Genomic DNA, 17986 nt, shown 5'->3' with positions numbered 1-17986 from the left:
CAAACTTCTCACGAAGTGTGAATTGATTGGTTGAACTTCTTTGGTTTGTGGGACTACCCACAAACCTCTTTTCTTCTTCGTACTGCACGTGGTGGCAGTGGAGGAAGAGCCAGGAGGCTTGCTGGAAAGATAAGAAGCCGTGGGTGGCCAGGCCCTGCTCTGTTGCTGCCTCTGTTAATCTGGGGGGGGTCGCCGGGGGTCTTGGTAGCTCCCCCTCTCTGCCTGCGCCTTTCAGCCGTCTCACAGGCACCAGAGCTCCATACCCAGCCCTTTCCCCACCTGCTGTGCGGTGCCTCTTGGCCATCCTCCCGTTGCCGCCACTGTCGCAGGGCTCTCCACCACGCAGCCCCACCTTGGCCCCTTCACCATCCTGCTGCCACTGCCACGGGGCTCTCCACCATGCGGCCTCACCTCGGCCCCTTCGCCGTCTGACTCTCCACCACCCGGCCCCACCTTGGCCCCTTCGCCATCCTACTGCCACTGCTGTGGGGCTCTCCACCACATAGCCTCACCTCGGCCCCCTCGCCGTCCTGCCGCGGGGCTCTCCAGCCAGGCCAGGGGCAGCGGGGACCCCGATGATGCTGCAGTGGCCGCCACCAGAGCTGCTGCCTCCCGTCCTGCTCCCCCTCCCCGCTGAGGATGCAGTGGGGGTGGCAGCTGGGCCTTGGCAGCAGCGAGTAACCCCAACGATGCTGCTGTGCCACCGTCGCCGGAGCCTCTGCCTCCCATCCTGCTCCCCCCACGCCCATTCAGCTGAGGACACGGTGGGGGTGGCGGTGGGCCAGTGGTGGCGGCGAGGAACCCCGACGATGCTGCCATGCTGCTGCTGCCGGAGCCGCTGCCTCACGTCCTGCTCTCCCCTCCCTGCCCGTTCGGCTGAGGACATGGCAGCGGGGATCTCCGATGATGCAGTAGTGGCCGCCGCGGCCACCACCGGAGCCTCTGCCTCCCGTCCTGCTGCCCCTCCCCACCCGAGAAAGAGGAAAGAGAAAGAAAGAGAGAAAGACAGAGAAAGAGAGAGGAGGTTAGAGGAAAAAGAGAGAGATGAAAGAGAGAAGGGAGGAAAGAGAGAAAGGAAAGAGAGAGAGAGATAAAGAGGAAAGAGAAGAAAGGGAGAGAAAGAGGGAGAGGAAAGAGAAAGAGAGCAGAAAGAGGGAAAGAGAGAGAAAGGGGGAGGAAAGAGAGGAAAGAGAAAGAAGGGAGAGAGAAAAGAGAGAAAAAGAGGAAAGAGAAAAAAGATTGAGGAAAGAGAGATAGGAAAGAGAGGGAAAGAGAGAAAGAGGAAAGAGAAAGAAAGGGGGAGAGGAAAGAGAAAAAGAGAAAAGAGAAAAAAGATTGAGGAAAGAGAAAGAGAAGAGAAAGAGAGGAAAGAGAGAGAGAAAGAGGAAAGATAGAAAAAGGAAAGAGAAAGAAAAGAGAAAGAGAGAATGAGAGAGAGGAAAGAAAAAGAGAGGGGCAGAGGAAAGAAAGAAAGAGAGGGAGACGAAAGGGAAAAAGGGAAAGAGAGGAAAGAGAGAGAAAGAAAAGAAAGAGAAAGAAAGAGAGGGAGAGGAAAGAGAAAAAGGAAAGAGGGAGAAAGAGGGGGAGAGGAAAGAAAAAAGAGAGGAAAGAAATAGAGGAAAGAGAAAGAGAGACCCAGAGAGAGACCCTTTTGACATCTAAAATGAAGATAACACTGCATATATCTTTTTTTACCTTTATTACACACACACACACAAAAAGGTAAAAAAGGATATATGCAGTGTTATCTTCATTTCAGATATCAAAAAAGTTTTGCGGCTCCCAGTGTTTTTTTTTCTGTGGGAAACGAGTCCAAGTGGCTCTTTGAGTGTTTTGGGTTGCCTATTCCTGGTATAGGGTTTCCTGCCTGAGCAGGATGACTAGATGACCTCCAAGGTCCCTTCCAATTTTACTACTACTACTACTACTACTACTACTACTACTACTACTACTACTATTATTATTATGGATCATCGCACAGTCAGCCAGATGTTCAGACTGGATTTGGCATTGTGTCTACCTATCGAGGCCTTACCCAGGACCTGGGATAGGCAGATGTGGATGTTTGATGGTATTACAGGTATCGTCGCAGGATGGAAGCAGTTCCTAATAAGGCCGCCTTTTGCAATTGACTAATAGCAAATTTGTCAATGCCAATGGTGTTCAAGTGGTGCTCCAGTTGTTTTGGGATTGCACCCAAGGAGCATATTACTATTGGTACTACCCTTGCTTGCTTTTGCCACAGTCTTTCTATTTCTATTTGTAGGTCTTTGTATTTTGTTATCTTCTCCAGTTCTTTCTCTTCTATTCTGCTGTCTCCAGGCACTGCCACGTCCACTATCCAGACTTTTTTGTCTTTCTTATCGACAATGGTTAAGTCTGGGGTGTTATGTTGCAGGTGCTTGTCTGTTTGAATTCTGAAGTCCCAGAGCAGTTTAATTTTATAATTTTCTATGACTTTCTCTATTTTATGATCCCATCAGTTTTTGCTTACAGGCAAATGATATTTTTTGCAGATCTTCCAATGCACCATTGTTGCTACTTTGTCATGCCGCTGCTTGTAATCAGTCTATGCAATCTTCTTGCAACAGCTTACCAAGTGGTCCACTGTTTTTTCAGCTTCTTTGCATAGGCGGCACTTACTGTCTGTTGCTGTCTTCTCAATTTTGACTTTGTATGCATTTGTCCTTAAGGCTTGGTCTTGTGCAGCCAGAATTAGTCCCTCGGTCTCTTTCTTCAATTTTCCTGATCTTAGCCATTGCCAGGTCTTGTTATTATCTGCTTTCCCAGCTATTTTTTTAATGTATTGGCCATGTAGTGCTTTGTTTTCCCATGCCTCTATTCTGTTCTTCATTTGGTCTTACTTGTAGGCCAGTTTGGTCTCTCCAGTAGTCAGTAAGCCTTCCTGATATACTAATTTCAGTGCATCTTCATCATTGTTCTTCAGATATTCTTCCAAAGCCATTTTTTCTTCTTCAACTATCTGATGTACTTGTAGCATTCCACGCCCACCTATTTGCCTTGGTAGAAAAAGTCTGTCAATGTCACTGTGTGGATGAAGGGCGTGAGTCATTGTCATTATTTTTCTGGTCTTCCTATCCATTGCTTTTAGTTCTGCTTGAGTCCAGTCCACTATTCCAGCTGTGTACCTAATGACTGGGATTGCCCAGGTGTTGATTGCCTTTATGGTATTTCCTCCATTGAGTTTGGACTTTAAGATCTTTTTCACTCTCTTGATGTATTCACCTTTAACCTTTTTCTTGACTTCAGTGTGCTTGATGTTGTCAGCTTGAAGGATACCCAAGTATTTGTAGTACTCTTCCTCATCCAGACTCTTAATGTTATTTTCGTGGGGCATCTTGATTCCTTCAGTTTTCACTATTTTTCCTTGTTTGATAGTAAGTGTGGCACATTTGTCCAAGCCAAACTCCATTACAATAGCTTGGCTATATATACGGACAGTGTTGAGCAGCGATTCTATTTCAGATGATGTTTTTCCATACAGCTTCAGATCATCCATGTAAAGGAGGTGGGATAGTCTAGAAGATGTTTTTGATGTTTGATAACCATGTCCTGAGTTATTCAGTATTGTTGACAGAGGAAACAGTGCAATAACAAATAGTAATGGTGATAATGAATCTCCTTGAAATATTCCTCTCTTGATATTAACCTCTCCCAGCTTTTCACCATTGATCTGCAACTGTGTCTTCCATTGTGCCATCGATTTTTGCACAAATTTTATGATGTTTCTACTTACTCCTGTTATTTCTAGGCACTTGATTATCCAATCATGTGGCAGAGAGTCAAATGCCTTTTTGTAGTCAATCCATGCCACATTCAGGTTGGTCTTCCTTCTCTTGCAGTTTTCCAAGATCATTTTGTCTATTAGGAGTTGATCTTTTGTTCCTCTGCTATTGGGGCGGTTTCCTTTCTGCTCAGGTGGAAAGAGATTGTTTTCAACTAGATGCTATTGTACTGCATCAGCTACCACACCAGTTAGTAATTTGAAAGTTGTTGGTAAGCAGGTAATTGGCCTGTAGTTACCTGGTATTGTCCCTTTTGCTGGTGTTACCAAGGTGTTGCCCATATTATTATTATTATTATTATTATTATTATTATTATTATTATTATTATTATTATTAATAACATGCCTGGAAACATGTTTAGATCTCATTTTTATTCTGCTGCATTTTTTTTCTGGGTTTCCATTCCAAATGAGTTTAAAAATATTCCCATTTAACAGCCATTGCCAAATGGATACTCTTCGGACCTAGCATCTTAATTCCCATCACCTTCAGTCGGCCTGGACAACGATCATTTCTTAAATGATATTGCCCCTATTGATTGGAGTTATAAATTATTTATTTGGTAGACAGAGTTTAAATAGAGACATTAAGAAATTTAAACACAGTTTAGATGGTAGAGGTATTAACTTAGCTTAGAAATACATTTTAGGATTACTATGTCATTATTCAATAAGAATATAAGGTTAAATAAATGTTCTTGGAATATTTTAAAATATAAATTTAAAAATCCCATTTTAAAAAAATATTTTACTGATATTTTATGAAGTACATAGTTTTCTTGAAAAGATCTTGGTTTCTTTTGCATATGACTCAAATAATTTTAAGTAAGTTGGCTCCAGAAACTGCTCATGAGACACATCATCTCTGAGATAGCTGTCTGAAATGCTCCTTCCTTATTCAACAAGACTTAATTAGTATCCATCAAATGGCTAAAAGATAAAAACTGTGGTTTTCAGTCTTAAAACTTTTGTTGCTGGCATGAGGATGAAACTACCGTAAGTGGACTTAAGCTAGGAAAAAACAACTTAATTAAAATGGGATTGTATATTTGTTCTGTCACTTTAACAGCTACCTATTGGTGTGAGCTTCTTCAAAACATGATTGCTCCAAAAGGGTATAGCTTGTTATGGTTACTAATTAGATAGAATTAAAGCATTTTAAAGACAGATGCTACACTGTGATTTATGGATTTTTGTTGTCACATAAGAATGACCTCTTGAACTCTGTCTTACAAATCTAATCTTGCTACTACTTATATCAAGCATTTAATGCATCTTTTAGCAGCAAATTGACAAGCTTTATACTGATCAAAGTAGCAGAGCCTCATATATTTATACATGTAAATAAATATTGGAGTTTGAAATACTTGAGTAAGTATAATTCTAATTCTAAGCATACGGGCAGAACAAATCATGTAACCCAGAAAAAGTTAAGCATATCTAAATCTCACAGCAATCAATGTGGTCCTGTTTATATAATCTACATGTAAGTGTTTAGATTATGGTGACATCTCTATGTTAATGTGCCTGCAGATGGTTATCAGTTAGATAGAGGAAAAAAACAGTAATTTAAAAAATAATCAAAGCTCTCCTAGGATTGCTTTGTTAAACTTTCCTGTTTTGGAGTTATTGGTCTGTCAATACTGACAAGCCATACACCTTAACAAATTGTTCACTTTTGCCAGCGTCAATTGAACACTTCAAAACTTTCTTGAGGACTGACCTCTACTGATTAACACTATTTAGATTAATATTTTGTGAATATTAAGGAAACTAAAATTCAAGAGCAATGTTATTCTTTTATTGGTACTGTTTTGGAATCAAGAAATTATGAATAAAAGAATGGATAACCCTTAAACATAAAAGATTATTATATCTAGAAGGGCATGGCCTATAACCTGGATGACATGCCTTCCTATGGTATGGGAAGAATAAAATACATAGATACTTTCAAAACCACTATATAAGAAACACACTTCTTCTAGAATGGGAAAAGATAAAAGCGAAAATTTACATGAAAATACCTGGATGGCTTTCAACAATGGAAGCATTTGTTCACCCAAACCTAATTAACTATGAGCAAATTGTGACTTATAAAAACATTTTTAATATTGAAGGAAAACTAAAATCTAGACAAGAACTAGAAGCACAGGATATTGATCTATCATGGTGGCCACACCTGCAAATTCAAATGAGATACGAAAGAGATGCTAAAACATTTGGATTCTATAAAGAACAGATAGAATTTGACCAGATACTATTGGCATAAGATGAAAGATTGATTAAGAAACTGTATAAGTACATGCTAAGTTTAAAGATGGAAGAGGAACAAGTTAAAGAAACAATGAAAACACGGGCAAAAAACTTTGGGAATAACATATAGCTAAAAAACTGGTAAAGACTTTAGGAAAGAAACTCTAAAATAACAAAGGCGGTGGTTTACAAAGAAAACCTATATAAAATGTTTTACAGACAGCACTTACCATCTGTGGGGTTAACAAAAATGTTTAAAAATATGTCTAGAAATTATTGGAAATGTAGACAAAAAACAGGCACATATTATCATCTTTGGTGGACATGCCCTAAGACTAAAAATTTTGGTCAAGAATACATATATGGTTAGAGAAAATGATAAAAAACACATAGATTTTAAGCCAGAATTACTTCTGTTAGGTATAATTGAAGGAAATTATGAGAAAGAATATGTATATTTAATGTTACATATATTAATAGCAGCGAGAATTACTGTATATTCCGGCGTATAAGACGACTTTTGAGAGCGATGAAACAGCCTCCGAACTCGGGGGTCGTCTTATACGCCGAGTCATAACGTTTATTTATTTATTTATTATTTCCGGCGTATAAGATGACGTTCTAGGCATGCGACTCGGTGTTGATCATCTTATATGCTGGAAATTACGTCATTTCCGGCGTATAAGATGATCGACACCGAGTCGCATGCCTAGAAAGTCATCTTATACGCCGGAAATAACGTTATAAACTACGTTTATTTCCGGCATATAAGATGACTTTCTAGGCATGCGACTCGGTGTCGATCATCTTATACGCCGGAAATGACGTTATTTCCGGCGTATAAGATGATCGACACCGAGTCGCATGCCTAGAAAGTCATCTTATACGCCGGAAATGACGTCATTTCCGGCGTATAAGATGATCGACGCCGAGTCGCATGCCTAGAAAGTCGTCTTATATGCGACTCGGCGTCGATCGTCTTGCGACCCGGCGTCGAACTCAGGGGTCGTCTTATACGCCGGGTCGCCTAATACGCCGGCATATACGGTATATTTGCTCAATATTGGAAAGATGAAGAATTATCAGCGGAGCAAGAGATAATCAGGAAAATTTTGGACTGACTTACATTGAACAGACTTATATTGAAAATGAAAGAGAAAGAAGATTCAGAATATTTTAGAACATGGGATACATTTTATCAATGGCTAGAAAAATGAGATAGAGAAAGGAGTTTAACATGTATTAGTAAGCTAAATATTGGAACCCAGACAACATGTTGCTGATAAAATGTTAAGGGTTGGTGATTATAAAAAAAATAATAAAATATGGTTATTAAAAAAAGAAATTATAGCGTAACTACAAAAGCAATATGAGATTTTTAAAAGTTGAATGCCTTTGACTACGTTGGCTCTTAATTCTGAGAGAAAATCTGTAGCGCATATATAAGCAATATTAAATTTAGATTTAATCTAAAGATAATCCTTGACTTATGACCATTGGAAGTTCCAACGGACTTACCTGAATGCGAAGTCCCGATGGTTGGTCCCCCTCTGACAGTCACATGACTGCACTTCAGGCACTCAGCAACTGGACCGCATTTATGTCCATTTTCACTGTCCCACAGGCACATGACCCTGTTTTATGACAGTTTTGAAAACTGGCATTTACAACTGCTCTTCGGCAAAACTGCATCCATACCGAACCATTCTCTTTATTAACTATCCCACTAGGATTCTGACTAACTAGAGATAAAGGTTAGGGGTAAATAATAATTTTGTGCTTCATTTTGATATATATTGCCCATTCCCATCCCCCACCATAAGGATTTAACAATTTAAACACTGTATTATGAGTTAGGGGCTCCTGAAGAATAGATAAAATATACTTAGCCATTTCATTCCAATTTTTGTTCATAATGCTTTTAAGATACAATTCTTCCTAAAATAGACATATTTAAAGTCTTGTTGCTTCCTAAGATTTTATACCCAGGCTAGTTTCCTTAAAAAGAAGATTCTTAAGCTAACTTAAAACTACATTTGTGGAATCACATCAACTGAAGCAGTGTTATAGTACACATGTTCTTATAAGCCTAAATATAGGTCTTTCATGAAAAAATTTCTCTTGTCTGTTTTTCTGGGAAAGACAATTAATTCCATTAAACTCATTAAATTTGTGATAAAACATCTGCTTGCAGAACATGGCATAAATGATGAAACTTTGTATTTTCATCAGAAGTCATGAGATGAATGATACAAATTAAACAGTCCTTTCATTTGCGTCATGATATCATGATGCCTATGACAGTGTTGTTGGAGACATCAATCACACAGAAGCACACTGATTTACTTTCAGAGACTATAAACTGATTCTGCCCTCATCATTTCAGAAAGTCAGAATTGTCTAGTAAGTAATTAAAATGAAAATAAGCTACAAGGTAATAATAATAAAATTTTAAAGGGCACTGCATTTCACTAGACAATCTGAACTGTAATTTACCTCACAGTTTGTTAAATAAACTAAACTAGCATTGCACATATTAGAACCTCAACTTCTATAATACCCAAATGGCAATTAGCAAAATATCTCACTTTTTCATAACAATTACCTTTATTAATCCCCCCAACCTAATAATAGTTCACAATACTTGTATATACTAGATTTACTGATTTAGTTATCTGGATTCTAATTTATTCTCAAAAGCGTTGTGCCAACATTAGACCATGGGAATAAATTCTTGAGTTTAAACTACTTAATAAATGTGACACAATCAATGAAAACCAGATTATAATTTGTTCAATACAGGTAGTCCTCAACTTACCACAACTGAGCCCAAAATTTCTGTTGTTAAGTGAGACATTTGTTAAGTGAGTTTTGCTTCATTTTATGACCTTTTTTGCCACAGTTGCTAAGTGACTCATTACAGTTGACAAGGTAGTAAACTGGTTATTAAGTGAATCTGCCTTCACCATTAATTTTACTTAACAGAAGATTGTAAAAGGTTAACATATGACCTTGGGACCAGTTGCCAAGCATCCTGAATTTTGATCACATGATCTTGGGGATGATGCAAAGGTTGTAACTGTGAAAAACGATCATGTCACTTTTTTCATCTGTTAGCCAACATTTTTATATATAGTGGAAATAAACACATTTATATTCACAGCATGTTCAAAACTAATTAGCACATATAAAACATGTGCCACATAGGAACACATAATTGCTTTGTAAGAATTAAAACATAAAGTTCTGGCTTGCTTAGTAGTATTTAGTGTTTTTGCTTCCTGTAAGTTGCTCACCAAGACATTTTTCTCCTGTTCAATTTAGAATGTCTGCCTTTTTTGCATGTTATTAAATAAAATACCTCTGCAAAGCATTTTTAAATAAACATTTAACTGTTTAACAATACTAAAACAGACACTTAATTATAAAAAAACATGTCAGTACACATATGGCAGCAAGATGAATTATGGACATCTGGATCACTTTTGGCAAGAAATACAGTTAAGAGTCTACAGCCAAATTTAGCAATCTGTCACTAACAATATGTACATTCATTTTTGAAGATGCTAAGGCCTCAAAGTGATTTTTAGAATATATTTATTCATCAGCTTTTCAGATCTCCTTAAAAGAACAAACAGGTGACAAAACATATTGCTCAAATTGCCCAGAGCTATATAAACAGGAAAATTTTGACTCTCTCTCGACAGACACAACAGCATTCATAATTTAAAAGCAGCTCTAATGCTTCAGTGATGTATGCCGAAACCTAGGATCAAAATACATTTTTATGACTAAGTGGTAATCCAAACAGAATCTGAGGGTTTGGTCAATTTAGAGTAGCACCATTGCTAATAAAACAATATAATAGTCAGCAAATATTACAATAAAAAGATTAACTTTAAGAAGATTTTATCTGATGATTTACAAGACAGCATCAGTAACTGTTCTGCTCACACTAAAAGGAAGCTGAAGATAAACAATTACACATGAACACACTAGTATTTGGGCATTCAGCTTCATGCTACTCTACACCAGCCTCCCTCCCCCAAGAACATGATCCATAGTTGAAATGCACCCCAGTATGTCTCTTCCCTTGTTCAAAACAATTACGATATAGAGACCAGCCTCTCTGTTTTAAAGCATATATAGGTTAATATGCAAAGAAGCAACCCTTTAGGCAATCTGATCCTTGACATTCAAATTACTGGAGTTAAGAAAGTATATAAACTATGATTTGGTGGACCTGGTGGTTCAGTAAGGATGCCTTCCTTTTGGAAATTTATGTATTTATTGAATCAATTTATAAAACTGCTTATCCAGTATAGTAATCAGAGGAGCAGAATGGTTATAATTTATTAATAATATATTTGCTTGTTTGGAGGTGTTTTGGACTCTATATTCCTATGAATGAAGGCCTTTTAGTTTCTCCTTCAAACAATAGAAAACTCTAGTTTTAATTCTCAGGCTTCTTTTTCTAGTCTCTAGTAATCTGAATCCAGTAATTCAGACCTTTAGCACAAGTCAAAAACTGCTCAGACAAGGAGGAGCTATAATTCTGAAATTATCCTATAATGCAGCTTCCACTGTAGTATAAACTGGTTTTATATAGATTTCTGGATCATCAGGAACAACTATACTTTTATTTAACAATCATTTTGTATATAGCCTAAATTAGATATCAATGCCCCTAAATACTTATTTCCTTTCCAAAGTTCCCCAAAGAATTTGGAGCTAATTTTTTAAAGCAGCTGACTCAACAAAAGAGAGATAAAAGTGTACAATATAAACTAACATTTTGATGAGCTATAGTAATAACCTTTACTATGAGAATACAGCTATCAAATTGTAAAATAGCTATGGGTAACTTATGTCAGCTACAGCTTGCATCAATCTTGTTAACACCCCTTTTATTATTTCAAAAGAATGTAAAGTGATATTTCAAGTTTTGTTTGTATTACTGTGTTCCTTTGGGTAATCCCATCGTTGATCCAACCCATGAAACAAACTCATTCTTTGCTTCAATAAAACATGTTTGCTGAAATCTGAAAGCAGTACAAAGATCTGAAAGCCAATTGCTAGACAAATGTGCTTGCCAGGCACATGTACAAACCTATCTTAGCAGACAGCTACATTCTTCCAAGACCAATCATTCAAAAATAATATAAAATGGCTGATTACAAATAAATCCTCCACAAAAATGAAGATTAAAAATAAGTAAAAACATAAATGCCACCATGTGAAACATCTTGAGAAAATGATCTTACAATTTTGGTTAAATAATTGAACTCTGATTTGTAAAATCATTATTGATAGTGCATTTTATTTAGCTTTATTTAAAATGTAAAATTAAAATTCGATTGTATTTGTTGTAAGGTCAAGAAAAATTCAAGAATAGAATAAATACAAAAAACAAATCACATTTTAAAAAATTAATAATGTTCCTTCAAGATTTTAAAGCACTGAAAGCAAATTTAGATGTATTTAAACATCTAAATCAGCAAGAATTGTTTTCTCATTTTATCAAAATTTGAAGGTCTCCTGAATACAAAACAGTAGATTTGGATATGTGGACGGGGACAGAAAATACTATATAATCAGGTGCAATCTAATGTACCAATTACATAACTAAGTTTATTTATTTACTCAAATACCCTTCTTTATCTCAACATGTCTAATTAGAGGCTGGGGAGGGCCTTTTATTGTTATTGACTTGGAATGAGAAAACTTTGTTGATTTAATGTAAATTATTCAGTAACTTTTCTTTCATTTGCATTCAACTAGCTCTCTGGACAACTAGGAAAGGCCTGAAGGGTAAATTCTCACCCTGTTCATAGTCTGGTTAAAAACAGAAAGAGAAACCAAGCAAAACATTGGGAATCTGTAGCTCAGCCAAGCTGAAATATCTTGATTAGAGGAACAACAACAACAACTATGACGATGATGATGTTGGAAGGGACCTTGGAGGCCATCTTCCTGCTCAGGCAGGAAATCCTATACCATTTCAGACAAATGGTTGTCCAGTCTCTTCTTAAAAACTTCCAGTGTTGGAGCATTCACAACTTCTGAAGGCATGTTGCTCCACTGATTAATTGTTCTAACTGTCAGCAAATTTCTCCTTAATTCTAGGTTGCTTCTCTCTTTGATTAATTTCCATCCATTGCTTTTTGTTCTGCCTTCAGGTGCTTTGGAGAATAGCTTGACTCCCTTTTTTTTGTGGCAACCCCTGAGATATTGGAACACTGCTATCATGTCACCTCCTAGTCCTTTCTTCATTAAACTAGACATACCAATTAAAGCAACCATTCTTTATATGTTTTAGCCTCCGGTCCCCTAATCATCTTTGTTGCTCTTCTCTGTACTCTTTCTAGAGTCTCAACATCTTTTTTACATTGTGGTCATTAAAACTGAATGCAGTATTCCAAGTGTGGCTTTACCAAGGCGTTATAAAGTGGTATTAATACTTCACATTTTCTATCCCACTGTTAATGCAGCCTAGCACTCTGCTGGCTTTTTTGACATTTGCAGCAACTCCTGGCTCATGTTTAAGTGATTGTCCACTAGGACTCTGAGATCTCTCTCACAGTTTCTACTATTGAGCAAGGTACCACCTATACCAGCGATGGAGAACCTTTTAGAGACCCAGTGCCCAAATTGCAACCCAAAACCCACTTATTTACCACCGGGTGCAGGGTGGGCGTGGCCGCGGTGGTCATGGCAGACTGAGTGAGCAGGGCCAGGGCTGCGGGAGCCAGTCCCTGGCCATCTCCGGGGCACGGCACGCGTGCCCACAGAGAGGGGTCTGAGTGCTGCCTCTGGCACACGTGCCATAGGTTCGCCACCACTGACCTATACTATACCTGTGCATTTGGTTTTTCTTGTCTAAACGTAGAATCTTACTTTTTTCACATAAAATACTCATACGAAGCCCTCATTATAAATATGACGCCTAGATATAGAGGATCCTAATAATAAATCTATCAGAAATGGGACAGGGTGATCCAGTATAACTCTATTTTTTCAACAGACAGCAACAATCCAATATTATTCCATTATAAATGTACATATATAGAGAGTAAGGGAAATTACTCTAGTCATGTGGAATATTTTTTGACATTGCCTACTGTTTAGGAGAAGCTAGAGAAACTGTGATCTTACCTATGTTGTTGAACTACAAATTTCATAATCCATGGTTTCTGCCCTACTCAGAGTAAGAACTAAAAATCAGATATCAGTTTAGTAATCAGTTCTTCTACTGTAATGTCTTGATATTTGTAATTGCAAGGCTTCAGCATCTGAAAGACAAATGCTAACACTTTAAGCAATACTTAGCTTGCTTTTATTTGCTGCTATGGTGGTATTCACATTAGGTTTATATTGGTTTTTTTTAATAACACAGTTGCTAATACATGCTGAACAAAAAACTGTTGCCATCTTTGTATCTTCATTTGTGTGGTACTAGATTTCTTCATGCTATTAATTGTTTTCTAAAGCACTCTTTCACGGCACAATAAAACAGGTGAACTGTTAATATTAATTGACTTTATAACAAAAAAACATACAGTACGTAGTATTAGGCTAAAACAGGACCAGATATTTTGTGGTGTAGCATGTTATAAGAAACACAATTGCTCTTTTATCATGTTGTTTGAGACAGCAATGTTCAAGCACTGGACTCACCCATTAAATCTCACTCAGTGATTTTGGGCTAATCTTGTTGACTAACCTTTCTCAGAGGGGAAAGGGACAACTTGCCACAGCCAACGCGCCATGGCCAACTTGCCGCAGGACAACTTGCCACAACCAACTTGCCATGGGACAACTCACTGTGGAACAATTTAACAATTCTATTTAATTATTTAAAATAAATAAAAATATTTTAATTTTTGTTGATCACATTTCATTCTGTCCCTCCTTTTGCATCCTTTCCTTAATGATTCTACTCCACCATTTCTTTGTTATTAGTGTAACTTTTGTCCAGCAACGAGTTGTCCTATGGCGAGTTGGCTGTGGTGAGTTGTCCCACAGCAAGTTGGCCATGGTAAGTTTGCTATGTTGAGTCGGTTATGGCGAGTTGACCACCTTGAATTGTCATTGACCCTCTCAGACAACTGTTTTAGGGACAAAATTGGAGAGGGAAATGCTATACATTCTATCACCTTGAATTCTTGAGAGAAAATATTGGATATAAATATCACAATAAAACTGCTATTGTGAGCCACCCAAAGTTAAAATATGCATCCAAAATTAATCTTTCCAAATTCTGCAACAATTTTCAGTGAATGATTATAACCCCAACTCAGGAAATTTCTCTCATCCAGCTGTTCTCAAAATTTTGTTTGGATTGTCCATTTAAAGATTTACGATTCGCAGTGGAGGGATCCATGCTTCTGTCATCATGTGGCCATCGTGAAAGTATGGAACACAGTAACCTTCTCATGAAGCGGTACCTATTTATCCACTTGCATTTGCATGCTTTCAAACTGCTAGACTGGCAGAAACTAGAGTGAGTAATGGGAACTCATCCCATCACATGGCGCTCAGGTCTTAAACCCAAGCATAGCATTTTAAACCAATGAACCATTACATTGCCTAAAATGGATTGTCCATTACTTGACCACAAAATTCATTCTCCGCTTTGGAATGCATTTAAAATGCCAGTTAATGGCCACTTCTCAGAATGTGCAGTAGTTCAGCCTGCAAACTGTCTTCTTCCATAGAAAAGACTAGAAGAGTTTGCCAGGAAGATTGAGTCTGGCAATCAAACTTAATCTAGATTTGTTCAGTGCTTAGCCTCAGCAGTGCTCAGCCCAAAGCACTGCTCAGAGAGAAACAAGTGAGTGGCAGAAGGAAGCAAAGGAACAGAACTACTTCAAGTTGGTGAAGTCTTAAAGCTCACAAAACTATAGGAAAGATAGAGTAGACAAAGTTAGTCAGATGTGGTACTTTACATAGACTGTCAACACAAAAGAGATCCATAGATGCTGGGCAGGGAAGACACATTCTTTGTCAAGAGAACTTAACATTTTCTCTCGAGTATTTCAGAGCTGCAGCTGCAACTAGCCTAGGAGAATTAGTGTAATCCTTATTAAAAGTCCCTTTTGGCAAACTTTTGTCTAAGCCAGCCAGCTGACAAAATTTAACATTAGCTGAAAAACTGAGTCAACAGCTGCTCCAAATAGGTTACTTGTAAAAGATTTCAAAGGATGAAGCAACCCAACCACAGAAGCCTTATCACTTAACATTGAAATGTCAATAGCAATAACAATAGCACTTAGACTTATATGCCGCTTCATAGAGCTTTACAGCCCTCTCTAAGCAGTTTTACAGAGTCAGCATATTGTCCCCAACAATCTGGTTCCTCATTTTATCGATCTCAGAAGGATGGAAGGCTGAGTCAATCTTGTGCAGGTGAGAATTGAACTCTGGCAGTTATTAGAATGGGACTATATTACTGCTATATTACTATTTTTCTCCATAGGAACCTGGAATGTAAGATCCATGAATCAAGGCAAGCTAGACGTAGTCAAAAAAGAGATGACAAGACTGAACATCGACATCTTAGGAATCAGTGAACTAAAATGGACAGGAATGGGTGAATTTAACTCAGATGACCATCAGGTATACTACTGTGGGCAAGAATCCCTCAGAAGAAATGGAGTAGCCTTCATAGTCAATAAAAGAATAGGAAAAGCAATACTGGGATACAATCCCCAAAATGACAGAATGATCTCAATTCGAATCCAAGGCAAACCATTCAATATCACAATAGTCCAAATCTATGCCCCAACCACTGGTGCTGAAGAGGATGAAATTGACCGGTTCTATGAAGCCCTACAGCACCTTATAGAATTAACACCAAAAAATGATGTCCTTATCATCATGGGGGATTGGAATGCTAAGGTAGGAAGCCAAAAGATAACCGGAATAACAGGCAAGTTTGGCCTTGGAGTACAAAATGAAGCAGGGCACAGGCTAATAGAATTTTGTCAAGAGAATACGATGGTCATAACAAACACTCTTTTCCAACAACCCAAGAGACGGCTCTACACATGGACATCACCAGACGGTCAACATAGAAATCAGATTGACTATGTGCTCTGCAGCCAAAGATGGAGAAGCTCTATACAGTCAGTAAAAACAAGACCAGGAGCTGACTGTGGCTCAGATCATGAGCTTCTCGTTGCAAAATTTAGGCTTAAATTGAAAAAAGTAGGGAAAAGCACTAGGCCACTCAGGTATGAACTAAATCATATTCCTGATGAATATACAGTAGAGGTGACAAATAGATTTAAGGAATTAGATCTGATAGACAGAGTGCCTGAAGAACTATGGATGGAAGTTTGCAACATTGTACAAGAGGTAGCAACTAAAACCATCCCAAAGAAAAAGAAATGCAAAAAGCAAAATGGCTGTCTGAGGAAGCTTTGCAAATAGCTGAGGAAAGAAGGGAAGCGAAAGGCAAAGGAGAAAGAGAGAGATACACCCAATTGAATGCAGAATTCCAGAGAATAGCTAGAAGAGATAAGAATGCCTTCTTAAATGAACAGTGCAAAGAAATAGAAGAAAACAACAGAATAGGGAGGACCAGAGATCTCTTCAAGAAAATTGGAGATATGAAGGGAACGTTTCATGCAAAGATGGGCATGATAAAGGACCAAAATGGCAGGGACCTAACAGAGGCAGAAGAGATTAAGAAGAGATGGCAAAACTACACAGAAGAACTATACAAGAATGAGCTTAACGTCCCAGATAACTACAATGAGATGGTCACTGACCTCGAACCAGACATCCTAGAATGTGAAGTGAAATGGGCCTTAGAAAATCTGAGCAACAACAAAGCTAGTGGAGGTGGCAGTATTCCAGCTGAGCTATTCAAAATCTTAAAAGACGATGCAGTAAAAGTGCTACACTCAATTTGCCAGCAAATTTGGAAAACTCAACAGTGGCCACAGGATTGGAAAAGGTCAGTTTACATTCCAATTCCAAAGAAAGGCAATGCCAAAGAATGTTCAAACTATCGCACCATTGCACTCATTTCACATGCTAGTAAAGTTATGCTTAAAATCCTACAAGCTAGACTCCAGCAGTATGTGATTCGAGAACTACCAGAAGTACAGGCAGGATTTTTGAAGAGGCAGAGGAAGTAGAGATCAAATTGCCAACATACGCTGGATCATGGAAAAACTAGGGAGTTCCAGAAAAATATCTACTTCTGCTTCATTGACTATGCTAAAGCCTTTGATTGGTGGATCACAACAAATTGTGGCAAGTTCTTAAAGAGATGGGAATACCAGACCATCTTATTTGTCTCTTGAGAAACCTATATGCGGGTCAAGAAGCAACAGTGAGAACTGGACACGGAACCACTGATTGGTTCAAAATTGGAAAAGGAGTCCGGCAAGGCTGTATACTGTCGCCCTGCCTATTTAACTTATATGCAGAGCACATCATGAGAAAGGCAGGGCTAGATGAACAAAAGTTGGAATTAAGATTGCCGGGAGAAATATCAACAACCTAAGATATGCAGATGATACCACTCTAATGGCAGAAAGTGAAGAGGAACTAAAGAGCCTCTTGATGCGGGTGAAGAAGGAGAGTGCAAAAGTTGGCTTGAAACTCAACATTAAGAAAACCAAAATCATGGCATCCGGCCCTCTCAATTCCTGGCAAATAGATGGGGAAGAAATGGAGGTAGTGACAGATTTTATTTTTCTGGGCTTCAAGATCACCTCAGATGGGGACTGCAGCCAAGAAATTAAAAGACGCTTGCTCCTGGGGAGGAAAGCTATGGCAAATCTAGACAGCATACTAAAAAGCAGAGACATCTCTCTGCCAACAAAAGTGCTTATAGTCCAGGCCATGGTTTTCCCAGTTGCAATGTATGGCTGTGAAAGTTGGACCATAAGAAAGGCTGAGCGCCAAAGAATT

At 38.3% G+C, this 17986-nt stretch overlaps 1 protein-coding gene across 9 annotated transcripts in view; it reads right to left on the bottom strand.

The window, feature by feature from the left end:
• ARL15 (ADP ribosylation factor like GTPase 15) overlaps positions 1 to 17986 on the bottom strand; it is a 158988-nt gene that overhangs the window by 63848 nt on the left and 77154 nt on the right. For 2 of the 9 annotated variants that reach the window (XR_005558225.1, XR_005558224.1), the window contains exon 6: positions 7577 to 7692. The exons of 6 other annotated variants lie outside the window; for them this stretch is intronic. The gene's annotated coding sequence lies outside the window, so the exon portion shown is untranslated. Of the gene's footprint in view, positions 1 to 7576; positions 7693 to 13213; positions 13351 to 17986 lie in introns of all 9 variants that reach the window. One more of the 9 variants, XR_005558220.1, reaches the window with a different exon arrangement.

The sequence above is a fragment of the Crotalus tigris genome, unplaced genomic scaffold (assembly GCF_016545835.1).
Source record: "Crotalus tigris isolate CLP2741 ecotype Arizona unplaced genomic scaffold, ASM1654583v1 scf7180000017571.3126492, whole genome shotgun sequence".
NCBI lineage: Eukaryota > Metazoa > Chordata > Lepidosauria > Squamata > Viperidae > Crotalus > Crotalus tigris.
The sequence above is the reverse complement of the archived record's forward strand: the minus strand, read 5'-3'. Positions and strand labels throughout refer to the sequence as shown.